We start from the raw sequence: 15,852 nt of genomic DNA on the forward strand, positions 1-15,852 counted from the left end.
GTCAAGGCTGTATACTGTCACCCTGCTTATTTAACTTATATGCAGAGTACATCATGAGAAACACTGGGCTGGAAGCAGCACAGGCTGGAATCAAGATTGCCGGGAGAAATATCAATAGCATCAGATATGCAGACGACACCACCCTTATGTGAAAGAGGAGAGTGAAAAAGTTGGCTTAAAGCTCAACATTCAGAAAACGAAGATCATGGCATCTGGTCCCATCACTTCATGGGAAATAGATGGGGAAACAGTGGAAACAGTGTCAGACTTTATTTTTTGGGGCTCCAAAATCACTGCAGATGGTGACTGCAGCCAGGAAATTAAAAGATACTTACTCCTTGGAAGGAAAGCTATGACCAACCTAGATAGCATATTCAAAAGCAGAGACATTACTTTGCCAACAAAGGTCCGTCTAGTCAAGGCTATGGTTTTTCCAGTGGTCATGTATGGATGTGAGAGTTGGACTGTGAAGAAAGCTGAGCGCCAAAGAATTGATGCTTTTGAACTGTGGTATTGAAGAAGACTCTTGAGAGTCCCTTGGACTGCAAGGAGGTCCAACCAGTCCATTCTAAAGGAGATCAGTCCTGGGTGTTCTTTGGAAGGACTGATGTTGAAGCTGAAGCTCCAGTACTTTGGCCACCTCATGCAAAGAGGTGACTCATTGGAAAAGACCCTGATGCTAGGAGGGATTGGGGGCAGGAGGAGAAGGGGACGACGGAGGATGAGATGGCTGGATGGCATCACCGACTCGATGGACATGGGTTTGGGTGGACTCCAGGAGTTGGTGATGGACAGGGAGGCCTGGTGTGCTGCAATTCATGGGGTCACAAAGAGTCGGACACGACTGAGTGACTGAACTGACTGACTGATGGGACACTTTGGCCAGTCACTAACAATTAATAAAGCTCATCAATCGCTGACAACAATTCACTTTAGCTTTGTGTATGTTCTCATCCTTTCCTTGCCAAGTTATTTTTCAAAGAGCAAAATTTATAAAAATAAAATGCATATTAAGGGCATGTTGCTAGTTAAGTATGCTGACTTCTTATCTCTAGAGATTAAGACAGTTTTCATTCAGAACTGAGACACTGTGATTAGTCCCTGAAATCCTCAGAACAGGACTTTCTTTTGTGCCCTTTTTTCTTTTGTATTTTGATATCTGCTCACTCACAAGCAGATGAGCCAAGTGATGGAGCAATTTAATTTATTAGAAATAGTGTATTAGAAACTGACCAACTGGAACTTCTTTCTCTTTGGAAGGGTTTTACAGTTTCATTTTCAGAATTTCTAAATAAAGTTTGGTAATGTGGGATAAAGCAATATTTCTTTTTTTGAACTGTGTCTTTCTGGCTTGTCCAACTTTGAGTGCAGCCCATTGTCCTGGCAATAAAGGCGAACAATCTGCCCCTAAATGCTGCAGAGCGGAATGCAACATTCGCCAAATCAATCATAGTAAATGCATAAATTAAGGGCTTTTGAACATTTATAAATGCCAGGAACTTCATGTTTTCTCTTTTAAGTTCACAACTCTCTTATAATTAGCCTACTTTTATAGAAAAAGTCGGCCTCAGACAGCCTAGTGTATTTAAAGTCCCACAACCAAAAAACGGCAGACTTTAGACCCCCTGGTCTTGTTTATCCCTGAAGACTTCTCCTAACCATGGTATCCACATCCACTTAGTGCAGAATCTTTGCACACCCACCAGGGGAAGGCCTGCAAAGATGACGTGGCCCTAGGCATGCACTGCAGTGACTGAAACCCCTTCTGCTGGGATAAGAAAACAGGCACTGCAAAATCACGAGCAGGTTATTATGGTGCTGCCAGCAGCCTCCTCTCATTATGCCCTATTTGCAGCCTCTTGCCTGGGGCTGGCTTCACAGATGATGCTTGCTGGTGCAGAGGTGAATGGGGCCTGCTTTTGAATGAGGTAAATGTACTCAGGGCCAAGGGCCTAGGGTACACTCCATAAACACTAGTTTTCCTGAACCTCCTTTTAACCTTCCTTCTCTTGCATATGCAAATATGAGAATGATGAAAGCAAGGGGAGGAGTTCTACGCACATCACCTTTTCTAGGAACCCAAGGACCTTCATGGTTAAAGGCTAGAACTGTGGAGTCATTATTTACTTTCACAAGTAACTCTTACAATGAACAGGGCTTGTTTGCTTATAATAATAAATCTTAGGGTAGAAGGCTTTATGGACTGATTCTTAGCTACTTTTGAGAGTAGAATTAACACACGTTAAGTTTATATAAAAGAGCATCAAAAGAATGCTGAAAAATTGAAAACTGTGTTATGATTAGTCAGTGAAAGCAAAATAGCAAGGCTGAGGATCCAAATGTTCAGAGTCCTTGTACTTTTTAGAGAAAAGGAAAAACAACAACAGGTTAAGAATTTACCTGTTAAGGTTAAGATGGCTAACAGGTTAAGATGTAACTCTGGAATTTGAGTTACATCTTTTTTGACTAACTACTGGAGACAGGAGAGAGCAATGAAAAATGAATAAGAAAATAAAATATAGTGAGAGAGGAGAAAAGAAGGAAGGAAAAGAAAGAGATGTAAAAGAAAATAAAGGAAGAAGGGAAGGAAGGAAGGGACTTAGTAATTGTTTTTAAGATCCAAACTATGCCTAACACTCCTTTTGCAATCCCCACACATCAGTCAAAGTAATTTGCAAATTACAAATGGAGAAATATTCAACTCTTCCTCTCAGCACCATTTAGATTCATAATAAACTCTAGGTATTTGGAAAAAGAGCCTTGATGGTTGCTCTAGAATCATATTTTATCCAGCAGAAGAAAATCAGCGATATTAACCAACAACACTACACACTAAAACCAGTTCGTGAACCACATTCGAAGGACATTGGTTTGCATAATCATCTTGCTACAGGTTCTACATATTTTGTCAGTTAAACGATTTAAATGCCTTGAGTAATACTTGCTCCCATTTGCTTTGACTAGTCCTGTGTCCCCTGCACACATTAAAACAAAAATAAAAAGGTACACTACACAGCATAATATTAAGATATTTGTTAGAAAAGCATTTAGAACTATGACGGTGTGACTGCTGCCACAGAAATCTAGGGATTCTAGATAACTGCACATAATTCTTTCATTAAAATACTCTTCACTGCCTCCATAGGTAACTTCCTCTCCTAGCTACCCAGTGCATACAAAGCGTAGCGCTAAGACATCTCCCGGATATCTCAGAAGAATAGACCAAGTGGTATACCAGGATGACGTCAATCTGTGTTAAAACATTTGCAAGAAAGGTTACGAGTAAATGAGCAATTATTGGGAGGGGGCGGGTGCAATCACAACAGGGTCATAAGGTAATGCTGGGGTATTGTTCTTCTCTTTATGTACAAGAATTCCAAGGGAATCCAGGAAAAGGTAATAAGACGAAGACAGATGGATCTGGCAGAACCTTGGCAGCTGTCAATAGAAAATAGAGATCAGAACCTTCCGTTCCTTACAAGGTTTTTCTAGAAACTGACAGCAGAAAATTAAAATCCTGTCAGGGGCCAACTAAAGATGTGCCCTGTATTGCTGACATAATATTCAGTTGGATGTGAACAGATTTTTAATTTCATATCCTAATTAACGCTGATAGAGAGCAGTTTCAAAAATGTCTCACAAGGATGAACCGGGTCCCCTCAGTCAGCTCTCGAACACTGGCCCCGAAGCCCTGCGCAGACTTCGCCCTCCCGGCGGCCTGCCTGTTTCCCGTCCCCATCACGCCCTGCCCCGCGCCGGCTGGCTGCCGCGACTGTGGTTCCTCTGCCTTCTGAACACATCACTGGCTTGACGAGCTATCTCGTGTGCCCACGTTGCTAGTTGGGAATATATTTTAGAGATTTTTTTAAGTTGAAATTTGCATGAAATCTATCTTATGCAAATATCCCAATATGAAAAATTTCTCACTAGAAATAGCTTTAGCTCCATTATCAGGAAGTTGGTTGCTAAATGTCTCCTCTCACAGGTAAAGAAAAGAGATGTGTATCAAAGCTCCATATAGGGCACTAATCTTGTGCTATAATTGTTTTTGTTTCAGTTTGTAACACTCTTCCTTTTTTCCATTTGGGCAAAGAACGGACTCATTGGAAAAGACCCTGATGCTGGGAAAGATTGAAGGTGGAGGAGAAGGTTGGATGAGGATGAGATGGTTGGATGGCATCACCAACTCAATGGACTATGTTTGAGTAGGCTGGCTCTGGGAATTGGTGATGGACAGGGAAGCCTGGCGTGCTGCAGTCCATGGGGTCACCAAGAGTCAGACATGACTGAGTGACTGAACTGAACTGAACTGAAATTTATTATTCACTTAGCATATTATAAATGAGTATGCTGTGTAGATATACCTAGAAAAATGTTTTATTATCCCAAATAGAAATGACAAAATTAGTCTTCCCCAAATAGGTCTTTGGTATGTTTTCACTTTTTCTTTTACAGCCTACAGCTAATTTATTGGTAAATATATTTGTACATACTAAAGATCTAAAATAAAAACAACTTTTACAAACATCAAAATCATACTATTTGTAAAATATATCCTTATAAATATTTCTTGTGTGTAGATTTTCTAATCACAATCTGTAAAGATTCTATAAATCTTAAAACCAGTAAAATATACAATATTCTGTATTTTTTCTGTAACCCTTATTTTCTTTTTTCTAGTCATCTAAAATTTACTCAAATGCATAACATATATAGACAATTCCTAGAATAAAATATATGTACAAAACATGGGTTCCTTAAGGAAAGAAACTGTATTTTTTGTACATCAATCATGGGACCTAACACAATGTTTAGCAGAGAGCATCACTTCATAAGTTGTTAGAGTGTAGATGGATGAATGAATAAAAGGAAGGTTGCTGACTGTGCTAAACAGAGTAAAAAGGGAAAAGCCATTTTTATACCATCCCTATTGCTAGAAATTTTATTAGTTCAAATGCTTGGCTTGAAAATTGAGGATAACCATTTGCCTGACAGAACAAAAAGAAAAAACCCAAAGTTGGGTTCAAGCGAATTCAATGACCAATAAACTCAGTTGCACTAGATATTGAAAACTTCATCACGCCTTTCAAGTAGAAATGGAAAGATCTCTTCATGGAGTCAGAGGGAAAACTGCCTAGAAAATCTCCAGTTTGGTGTCATTGTATCAGCATACAGCGATTCAGAGCTACTCACTAAGCCCCTTCTGAGCGTCAGCATCATGCTGTATTACAGGATATCGCCCACAAACGAAAGCAGCAGGCCTTGCCCTCTCAAAGACTACAAAAGGATACAGGAGCTGTCCCTGTTATATGAAATAAGCAAATGAACAGCTCAGAAAACCAGAGGAGACTGGATTCAATTTGTAAATTATGTTAGCAGGAATTCAAAGGGAAATGACAATTTAATTCTAAATTGAACATTTCTAAAATGAACACAACTTGGTCAACATTTCTCTCAGAATCTAAGTTAAGGTTTCCAGGAAATAATAATGAGAACTAACAGACAGCCTGCTCAAAAACAGGTAACAAAAGTCAAATTATTACTTTACGGTCCAAGACCTTTAAAAATAGCTTTGCATTATTCAGGATAAAAACCATCGAGAAATATTTGATATGGTATTTGCATTATCTGAATATTCATTTTCAAAACACTACATATGCACTTTTCTGTCCTTTCTCTGCACATATTTTTATAATGATGTCCCCAAGGCAGGTGATACATTCCCCCAGACAAGTGCTAAACTCTCTGAACTACACGTTTCCTTACAAAAATTATCTTAGAAATATGGGGGCTAAATTTTGTGTATGGTTTTAATTTGCTAAACTAACTAGAAATAAAATTATCTCCAAATAACAGATTTAGCAAGCCTGTAATGAGAGTCCCTTAGATAGCAGGGATATCCAACCACAAACTCCGGGAGATAGTGAGGAACAAGGAGGTCTGGCCGGCTACAGTCCACGGGGTCGCAGAGAGTCAGACACGACTCAGTGACTAAACGGCTAACAACGAGGGCCATTTCATCTGCAATACTTTAACCCCTGCAGTAAATACGGCAGACTCCAGGGGGCAGCTCCTTGCCCAAGTCCATGCTGGTGAAAATGGCAGAACCCGATCCAAATACTGGCCCCGATGTCAGGGCTCTTCTCGTGAATCACGGACTGATTCTGTACCTCAGCTCAGCCAGTGGGTTCTGGGACATAAAACCAAACTTCCTAAAGCTCCAGTGCAGCGTCCCCTGCATCAGCGCACTCTGACTACACCACCAGGGTCAGTGCATCGTAGAGACCTTTCTGGAAGCTGACAATTTGGATCCTAACAGCTGAGGTTCTCTAACGACTAGTTGAGAGAAGGTGGTTTGATGTTCCCTGTATATTCTCTAAAGCAACGGTAATGTTGGGAATAATTTACACATGGAATTGATCGTTTTCAGTTTCTGAGAAAGAGAATTTGATGCGAATGGCCAGAGAAGAGAGTAAGTGCTGGATGTTTCAAGCCTTGTTGCCTTGCAAATCAGTGGCGAAGGATGCTACTCTGTTTCAACTGACTGTAAGAATTCACCGGAGCAAAATTTTTCAAATACATCACAGTTGTGCCTCAAACTGAAAAGAGCTCTCAGGCACTGTGTCTTTGGCCCTAGCAGAGAGGGAGACAGGGGCAGTGGTACCAGATAGAAACACCTGGAGTGCGATGGTCTGTGTAAGCATGACTAATGTTTGCTTCATTTTTTTCCTCACCAAATCTAAACGTCTCTTTGAAAGTGCAAGTCACTCAGTTGTGTCTGACTCTTTGCAACCCCTTAGACTATACAGTCCATGGAATTCTCCAGGACAGAATACTGGAGTGGGTAGCCTTTCCCTTCTCCAGGAGATCTTCCCAACCCAGGGATAGAACCCAGGTCTCCCACATTGCAGGCAGATTCTTGACCGGGTGAGCCACAGAGGAAGCCCAAGAATACTGGAGTGGGTAGCCTATCCCTTCTCCAGCAGGTCTTCCTGACCCAGGAATTGAACCGGGGTCTCCTGCATTGCAGGCGGATTCTTCGCCAGCTGAGCTGTCAGTGAGCTACCTCTGCCATTCATTTTGTGAGTCCTGCAGGGGAACATCCCTGCTTCTCCCGTGTGCACCTTCACTATGCAGCTCGTGAATGCATTACCATAAGGATCAACTAGACTGATCTAGTAACTGTGGTTCTGTTTTCTGACTGACAGTGGAGACACATGAACAATACCTAGGTGGACAGGAAATTAATTGCTTTCCTTTGAGAAAGGGTTCACCCACACATTTATCTTTTGGACACCATGTAACAGAGCTTACTAATATTGAGCAATGGTCTTTCTTGGCTTTGCAAGCTCACTTTAGAGGTGGTTAAGCTTTTTGAAACCCAGAATGGCACTAAGCTTTCCTAAATTGATTGGGTTTTGTTGCCCAGGCCATAGTCCTTTGATCTCCTTGATCTTTAAATATAGAGAAGTTACTCTAGGTGCATGTCTAGGGTTACAGATGTCAATGAAAACCTCAAAGTAAGACTTCAAGAGCCACTGACCTGAGCAAAGTGAGACAGACAAGTTGCCTGTACTAAGTAATGGGATCTGCTTTAGATTTTCCAGACGTGCTTTTCTGCAAAATAAATCTAGCATACACACTATAGGGAACATCTCACTCCTGAATCCCTGATTCAGATACAGGGTAATATGCAATATTTCCCTCTCCTTCCATTATCGTCAAGTGAGCTGGTTCACTTTCCTTGGTTCCAATCTCGGTGAATGGCCAAAGCGAGACAAGCGGTAGTTACACGGACTTTTCCTTCATCACAATGAAACAGCACGTGCTGTCCCTTCCCCCGGCCCAATACGTCACAGTTGTGTCCTTTCCTCTCTTTCCCTCCTCTGTCTGGAACGCTCCTTAGTCAGCCATTTTAAAATGCGTTCAGCACTGGTTAAGCCCAAGACACCTCCCCAGCTCCGGGAAGAAGGAGAAACAAAGACTTACGAGGTGTATTCTCATTGCTTTCCACTCCCCTTCCTTCACATGAAGCTTCAAAGCTATTTTCTTTCTCGGCGAAGCCTTCTCCAGTCCTGGGGCCAGCATAAACCCATTTAATGCCCTCGCTGTGCACAGCCTTTAGCATCCATAGTGGACTGAGCCCCACCAGCGGGCGAGATGCCCAAAGAAAGGGGCCGTCTGCCTCAGCCCGGCACAAAGCCCACCACTCAGGGGGCGCTCGGTGCACAGGAGGCCCAGCTGAGCAGACTCTCCTCCCACCAGGGAGAACACCGAGGCGCTGCTGTGCTGTCTCACTGCGAGGCCACTTGGAATGTCTATACGTGTTGGTTATTTTAAAGATCATAATATATGTTTATTAAAGTTTCAAGCATTAAATTTACAAAGGAAAATTAAGGCATAACAAACTGTATCACTGTGTTCAATTTAGTCATTGAAAAAGTGCACGTGGGGTTTACTGCCTTGAACAAGAAATAAATAGTAACTAAGGTATTTACTTGTCAATATAAAAAAATATGATATCGTGCCTTATATAGTCCATCTTTTGCTTCAAATTATGTTTTAAGAGACCTAAGGAATTAAGTACAGTACCACTGAAGAGTAAAACTTATGTCATAATTTATGTACCATAAAAACTAAATTTAAACGTACTTACACTTAAATAACTTAAATCACTGAACATATCACTGACTTGTTGGGTGACCCTGAACAACTGACATTAAATAATTATCCTTGAGTCAGGCAGCTGAAAACAGCAACTGATATATATTTAGACAAGTGTAATTATCCTTGGTTTATGTTTGTATGGGTTCAACTGTGTAACATTTGAGATAGCATTAACTACATCAGACTGTAAGTAAATTCTACAGGTCACTGCCCCATTTTTTTTAATGACTTCTAAGAGCTTACTTACATAAGATGCACATATATCACCACCAATTGTTCCCTCAAGTGTGCTGAAACCTATGAGAGTCATTAGCACTGGCCGTTTCAACCGTGTTTCCCTCCACAGTGCTTCTCTCACCTGTACGCTCTATGCCATATTTTAGGATGTCCAAGGTACGCTTATTTCTTTACAAGGATAACACAAACATGTTTATTCTCCACCCTCACAGGGGTTCTTTTATTCTTACAGAGGGAAGAGAGAAGGTTGGGAAAAGTTTTAATAGACTACAGAGTCTATCCACTATCTTCTGACCTTTTATTTCCATGCAGGAGAAAAAAACACATGGTTTCTAAAATTTCTAAATGACAATCCATGAGTAAATACACATTTAGTTGAGAAGGGAACACTATATAATCCTCTGTGCAACTAACACTCCAGATGAGTGATCACAGGAGTAAATTGATATACAAATAAAGCATTTATTATCGTCTTAGAAGTCTTGGATAAACATTTTGGAAATATCTTCTTAATGAATTGGTTAACAACTCTTAACTCCAGTGTGTCAGCGTGGACTTTCAGTTTAACTGCAGTCTGTGGCTTCTTCAGGCCCAGATCCCTGACATCTGATCATGCACCAAAAGGGCCAGTTCAAACACATGCAGGTTTAAAACAATACACTGATATTACCATATGTGAGATAGATCACTAGTTCAAGTTCATGCATGAAACAGGGCACTCAAAGCCGGTGCTCTGGGACAACCCTGAGGGATGAGACGGGGCGGGAGGTGGGAGGAGGGTTCAGGATGGGGGACACATGTACACCCACGGCTGATTCATGTCAGTGTATGGCAAAAAACCACTATAATACGGTAATGCAGTTAGTCTCCAATTGAAGTAAATAATTTTTAAAAAGTAATATGGTGAAAAGGGATTGATAGTCTTAAAATACATTTTTACTGTTATTCAATGTTACAAACAGATTTTGTAGAATTATATAGAAAGAAACACAGAGAAATCTTCAGAAAGCTCACCCATTTTGTAACAATTGCAGGCTGCAAGTATTCTGAACTAAGCATACAAACCAGAAAGTGACCTACAGAGAAAAGGAAGGGACATGCATTTATGCAGAGATGACCTAGTTTCTGAGACTAAATATTCCGCTGTGCTCCAGGTTCTCTTACGGACAGCTTTAAAATTCTCTATGCCTTTGTTTTATTTTATTTTACTTTACTTTATTTCCTTAATGCAATCACTGATGATGTGGTTTTATCCTGACCTTTTTTATTTAGGGGACATAAAATAGAATATATTGTGTGACTATATGTAAAAATGTTAAAACACTCTAGATAAAATTAAAGAAATTATCTCAGAAGAGAACCATAAAAATTGAAAAAAAATTATCTCAGAACCATAAAAAAGGAATGAATCTTGATGCACACTACTTAAAAAAAAAAGTCAATCATGTATTGACTGTGTTCATTTCTTAATATCATCTCATAAAATTTCTACACAAAATATAAAATGGTATGAGTTTTATAAAGCAATGAATTATTCATTTATCATTAAATATGGTATCATACCAGAAAAGCAAAAATGTCTTTATGAGGGGTTGATTCAGTATATCAAGTGATGAAAAAATCAAAATTCACTCTGAGAACATTTCTCATAAAAGTCATTTCTTAATCTCTGACCGGCAGTTCTGATAGTTTCCAATGACATCGAAAGGTCTGCACTTTCTTTTCTATATACGTCTCCAACTGGCTACAAGTAACTGAAAACAAAGACTCTTTAACCCTAAGAGTTTAAATGTAAGAAATCAGTAACGTGTGCTTAAAAGCACCTGACTCATGTGTTTCTTTTCTTTCAAAATCATTCTTAGAAATTGCATTACTTTGCTAGTAGACATTCTATAATTCTTTCTCAAAATTAAAATAATTTTGGGCAAGCGATCTTTTTTTTCCATTTCGCTGAATTCTAACATGTTTAAAACTCTAAATATCAAGGCAAGTCAGAAGACACTCACTAGAATACCTAATATGGATATGTACTTGAGAAAGAACAGAATAATGTATTTAGTTTATTTTAGTGTTAATCCCCTCATGACCTCTTTATAAATTCAGTTACAAAATATTCAATATGCAAGCAAGATTTCATTGGTATGAGAATCTGCTTATTCAGCTTCATAAAACAATTTGAATTATGGCAAAATATTATTTGCAATATGTAATGTATACTATGTACATCCAGACTGCAAACTATTACCATGCATAAAAATACATTATGATAAATCATTGAACAGTATAACTGCACTTGGCTGATTCTACAAAGGCAGACAGGATCACGTAAGTAAAAACAAAAGGTTTAACACATCAAATAAGCCACAAATATCTAAAATGTTTGACAAAAATACAAAACTTTTCAAACCTGATGAAGTGTTGATTTTCACCAATTAAAAAAAAATCATTAAACACCAATAGATAGTTCCCACTAAAGAAGTAATTGTAGATTTTACATTATTCTTTTCACACTACGTTACCTGCATATTGTGATAAAACAGTAAATGTTTAAATGATAAATGAACTCTCAAGATTTCAGTGTGGTTCCTTCTACAAACAATAAATTAAACAAGAAGCAAATCTAGTGAGCTGTAGGCCTCTTTCATTAAGAAGCTGTCAGATTTAAGAAAATTGCTTTTTTTTCTCTTTATTTATCAAAGGGTATGGTGGGACCCAACCCACTGCAGCATTCTTGCCTGGAGAATTCCATGGACAGAGAAGCCTGGCAGAGTCAGACATGACTGAAATGACTTAGCAGGCACACATGTACCGTGGGACCCGAAAGCTCCTGCAGCCTAGATGTATAGCCCACAGGAAATATCTTATGAGGACTACCCTATAAATGATGGCACCAACCAATGTTCACAATGAAGTGTTTATAATATTTACTTAGATTTTTACATAGTAATTTCCTCCCGTCTTTTCTCTCTCTTTGTTTTAATCCTGAGAAATACAAACTTCACTTAGACTTTTTTAGAAATTTATTCCAAGACTGTTCCTACTTTTGGCTTGGTTAAGCCTGTCTTTCTCTTTCTCCTGACTTCCTGTCCACCAGTATTATTTTAGCTTCAACAAATCCATATACTAGCAACATCTACCATGGACAGAGGCTCCTATAGAAACACAGGTCGAGACTCAGGCGGAAAGAAAAGCTTTGCTGATACAGGAAGTGGTTTTTCCTATTTCCATTTCCACTCATAGTTTTGACAGAATCCCCATCATACAGATAAAAACTACTCCTTGGAGAGATTAGAGAACAATGTGGAAACTTATGTAGTAAAAGAAAAGGCACTGGAAGATAACTTTCTGAAATCTCTCAACATTTATCTCATCCCTTCCCAGAGCTAGGTCTGTGGCCATATAAGCCTGTTTTTTGTTTTGTTTTTTCCAATTAACATCAAATACAAAGCAAAGAAACCTTGCTTTCCAAGATCACAGGACATGCAAAATTTGCAGTGAAAATCATACCGGTGAAAAAGAAACAGTCTACCCTGGTAGTCTGCTCCCTGACAACGGGAAGCAGCCTTGAGGCCAAAACAAGATGCAGAGACTCAGACTGGGAGCTTTTGGGTTCAACATTCCACAATTCTCTTAATGATGCAATTTACAAAGAAACAAAACCACAATCCCAAGTCTGCTTCACATTGTTGTTGTTTAGTCTCTAAGTCGTGTCTGACTCTTTTGCAACCCCATGGACTGTAGCCTGCCTGCCTCCTCTGTTCATGGGATTTCCCAGGAAAGAATGCTGGGAGTGGGTTGTCATGCCCTCCTCCAGGGCATCTTCCTGACCCAGGGATCAACACCATGTCTCCTGCTTGGCAGGCAGATTCTTTACCACCGAGCCACGAAAAAGCCCCAAATTCTACTTAGTGATTTATAACTTTCAGCCATGAATCCATCCAGAGCTTTATATAATTTATCTAATATTTGGCATTTAAAACTTCTCATGATTAAAACTAGTTAATACTTATTGTTATTTTTCCTTAACCAAAGTTTCTGCTTCCAAGAAGTATAATTTTATGAAAATTTGTAAATAACATTACATTATTTCTGGCCCTAATATTATAAAGTTTTAGAAAGCTTAGACTGCCTTGGCCTTACTCAGATAAGATTAGCAACTGTCTTAATAAATAATCATTGTGGCACATGTTTGGCCAAATTTTGATAAATTGTGAACTGTGAGCATTGAATAAATATGTTTTTTTCTATATGTCATTTGCCCACAGCAAATTATCACAATGACCAAAGAAACCAAAGCTATAATTAAGTTGATAAAAATGAATATTACATTTTACAATTGTATCATAGGTCTTAAAGACAGCTATTTAGAAACATAAGTTTACTATATAAACAACACATGAAACACGCAAACCTACCTGGAGAAACTGAGGTATTTAACTCCTCTTCCAACAATCAGGAAAAAACTACTCGTCTTTCCAGTAGTCATGTATGGATGTGAGAGTTGGACCATAAAGAAAGCTAAGTGTCAAACAATTGATGCTTCTGAACTGTGGTGCTGGAGAAGACTCTTGAGAGTTCCCTGGACAGCAAGGAGATCAAATCAGTCCGTTCTAAAGGAAATCAGTCCTGAATATTCACTGGAAGGACTGATGCTGAAGCTGAATCTGATGCAAAGATATGACTCATTGGAAAAGACCGCGATGCTGGGAAAGATTGAAGGAGGAGAAGGGGAGGACAGAGGATGAGATGGTTGGATGGCATCACTGACTCAATGGACATGAGTTTGAGCAGGCTCCAGGATGGTAATAATCTCATTTTGGAAAGCTTATAAGATAAATTTTGGGAAACTCAAGCATGTTTTCACGTTTGCTTATATGATTTTACATTACCTTATGTTATGACAAACCTAGACAGCACATTAAAAAACAGACATCAGTTTACCAACAAAAGTCCGTATAGTCCAAGGTACTGTTTTTCCAGTGGTCATGTATGGATGCGAGAGTTGGACCATAAAGAAGGCTGAACACCAAAAAATTGATGCTTTTGAACTGTGGTGTCAGAAAAGACTTTTGAGAGTCCCTTGGACTGAAAGGTGATCGAACCAGTCAATCCTAAAGGAAATCAACCCTGAATATTCACTGGAAGGACTGATACTGAAGCTGAAGTTCGCTATCTGATGCGAAGAGCTGACTCACTGGCAAAGAATCTGATGCTGGGAAAGACTGAAGGCAAAAGGAGAAGAGGGTGGCAGAGGAGGAGATGGTTAGATAGCATCACTGACACAAAGGGCATGAATCTCAGCAAACTTCAAGAGATAGTGAAGGACAGGGAAGCCTGGCATGCTGCAGTCCGTGGGGTTGCAGAGTCAGACATGGCTTACCAACTGAACAACAACAAGTAAGGCTGACAGAATATTAGATGCTGCTTACTACACAGTATTATTACAGAGAATACACACTGTACTTTTAAAATGTGTCGTTTACGTATTGTTGTATAAACATAGCTAATGGCCATCCACTGGTGAATGGATAGAAAATGTGCAGCATATCCCTACCATGGATGTTACCCGGCAATAAAAATAAGCATACATCGCTTCTCGGCCTTTTGGCTAAGATCAAGTGTAGTATCTGTTCTTATCAGTTTAAAAATAAGCATAGTACTGACACACACTAAGATAAGACGAACCTTGAAAACACATGCTAAGTGAAAGAGTCCAGTCACAAAGAGCCACATATTGCATGCTTTCATTTACACAGAAGACTCACAGTGGGCAAGACTACAGAAGTGGGCAGGTAAGTAGCCGTCTAGGGCTGGGAGTGTTGAAGGGAGGTAGGAAGCACCGGCTGTCCCTAACAGATACAGGACTACTTTCGGGAGTGAGGACCATGTTCTAAAACTAACTATGGTGATGGAGGCACAACCTTGTTGATATAGTATCAAGGGTAAATTCGACAATACCTGAATTATATAGCAACAACCTTGTTATAAGAAAATTTTTATTGATAATAAAACATATGTGATTATCTATATGACAAGGCTTGTTGATGTATTTGGTATTAAATAAAACAAAAATCAGTTTAAAATCAAACTGCAATAGAATCATGTTGAATTTTATTTTTATGTAGGATGTGTCCACCTTATTCATACAATTAATTTTCTACCTGCTATGCAGAAGTAGCCAGGGCCATTTAAAAGCAAAGACTGGGGGTCAGCTAATCAAGCAAATACAATCATGAGTGACATTTCCAAGCTCATTTTTATGATTTCAGTTTTTCCATATTCTGTTATACATATGGACTTCTCTTCAGGGAATTTAAGGCAAATGGTTTTGTCATTTTTTTGAAATTTCTGTAGGACTTTGTTCTTGGGTTAGACAGAGAAAGAGATAGCATAATATGAAATATGAGTACCAATATCAATAAATGAAGAGGTAGAAATGTGATTAAATATAAGTAAATAAGCTGATTTAAAAAATATTAAGATCTTCACTTAACAATCACCTAAAATATATCTCACAAGTAAAAATGCAAAATGTAATCATTTAATAGATGATCAAGGAATGCAATGCATTTGAAATGGTGATCTGTGCAAAATGACACATTTTAGGTATGAAAACAGCAATGCATAACAGCTATGTTATCTTTGTATTATTTAGAATGATGTTTCTAAAACTATATGTAGATTTTTAAACCAAGACCTGTGATATCAGAAGTACAAAATAGTTAATGACTCACACCACAGCTATACAAAGATATATACTATGATATCTTAAGGAATGTTATCTTTCAAACATTCACCATGGGGAGTCCAGAAATAGTTATTCTATAATTTCTCCTAAGTCCTCTCCAAATTTTCTTATAAAGAAATTTTTCTTCCTTTTATAGGTAATCCATCCATCTGCCACTAATCCTCATTAAAGATTTGTTTTCAACATCTCACCATAGAAGA

The 15,852-nt window shown here is 38.9% G+C and overlaps 1 protein-coding gene and 1 pseudogene across 1 annotated transcript in view; one reads left to right on the forward strand and one right to left on the reverse strand.

Moving 5' to 3' along the window:
* Nucleotides 1–15,852, reverse strand: part of FAM155A (family with sequence similarity 155 member A) — a 601,989-nt gene that overhangs the window by 531,184 nt on the left and 54,953 nt on the right. The window lies entirely within an intron of this gene.
* LOC120883440 lies at nt 14,493–14,602 on the forward strand (annotated as a pseudogene).

Source organism: Oryx dammah, unplaced genomic scaffold, assembly GCF_014754425.2.
Source record: "Oryx dammah isolate SB20612 unplaced genomic scaffold, SCBI_Odam_1.1 HiC_scaffold_24, whole genome shotgun sequence".
Taxonomy (NCBI): Eukaryota; Metazoa; Chordata; class Mammalia; order Artiodactyla; family Bovidae; genus Oryx; species Oryx dammah.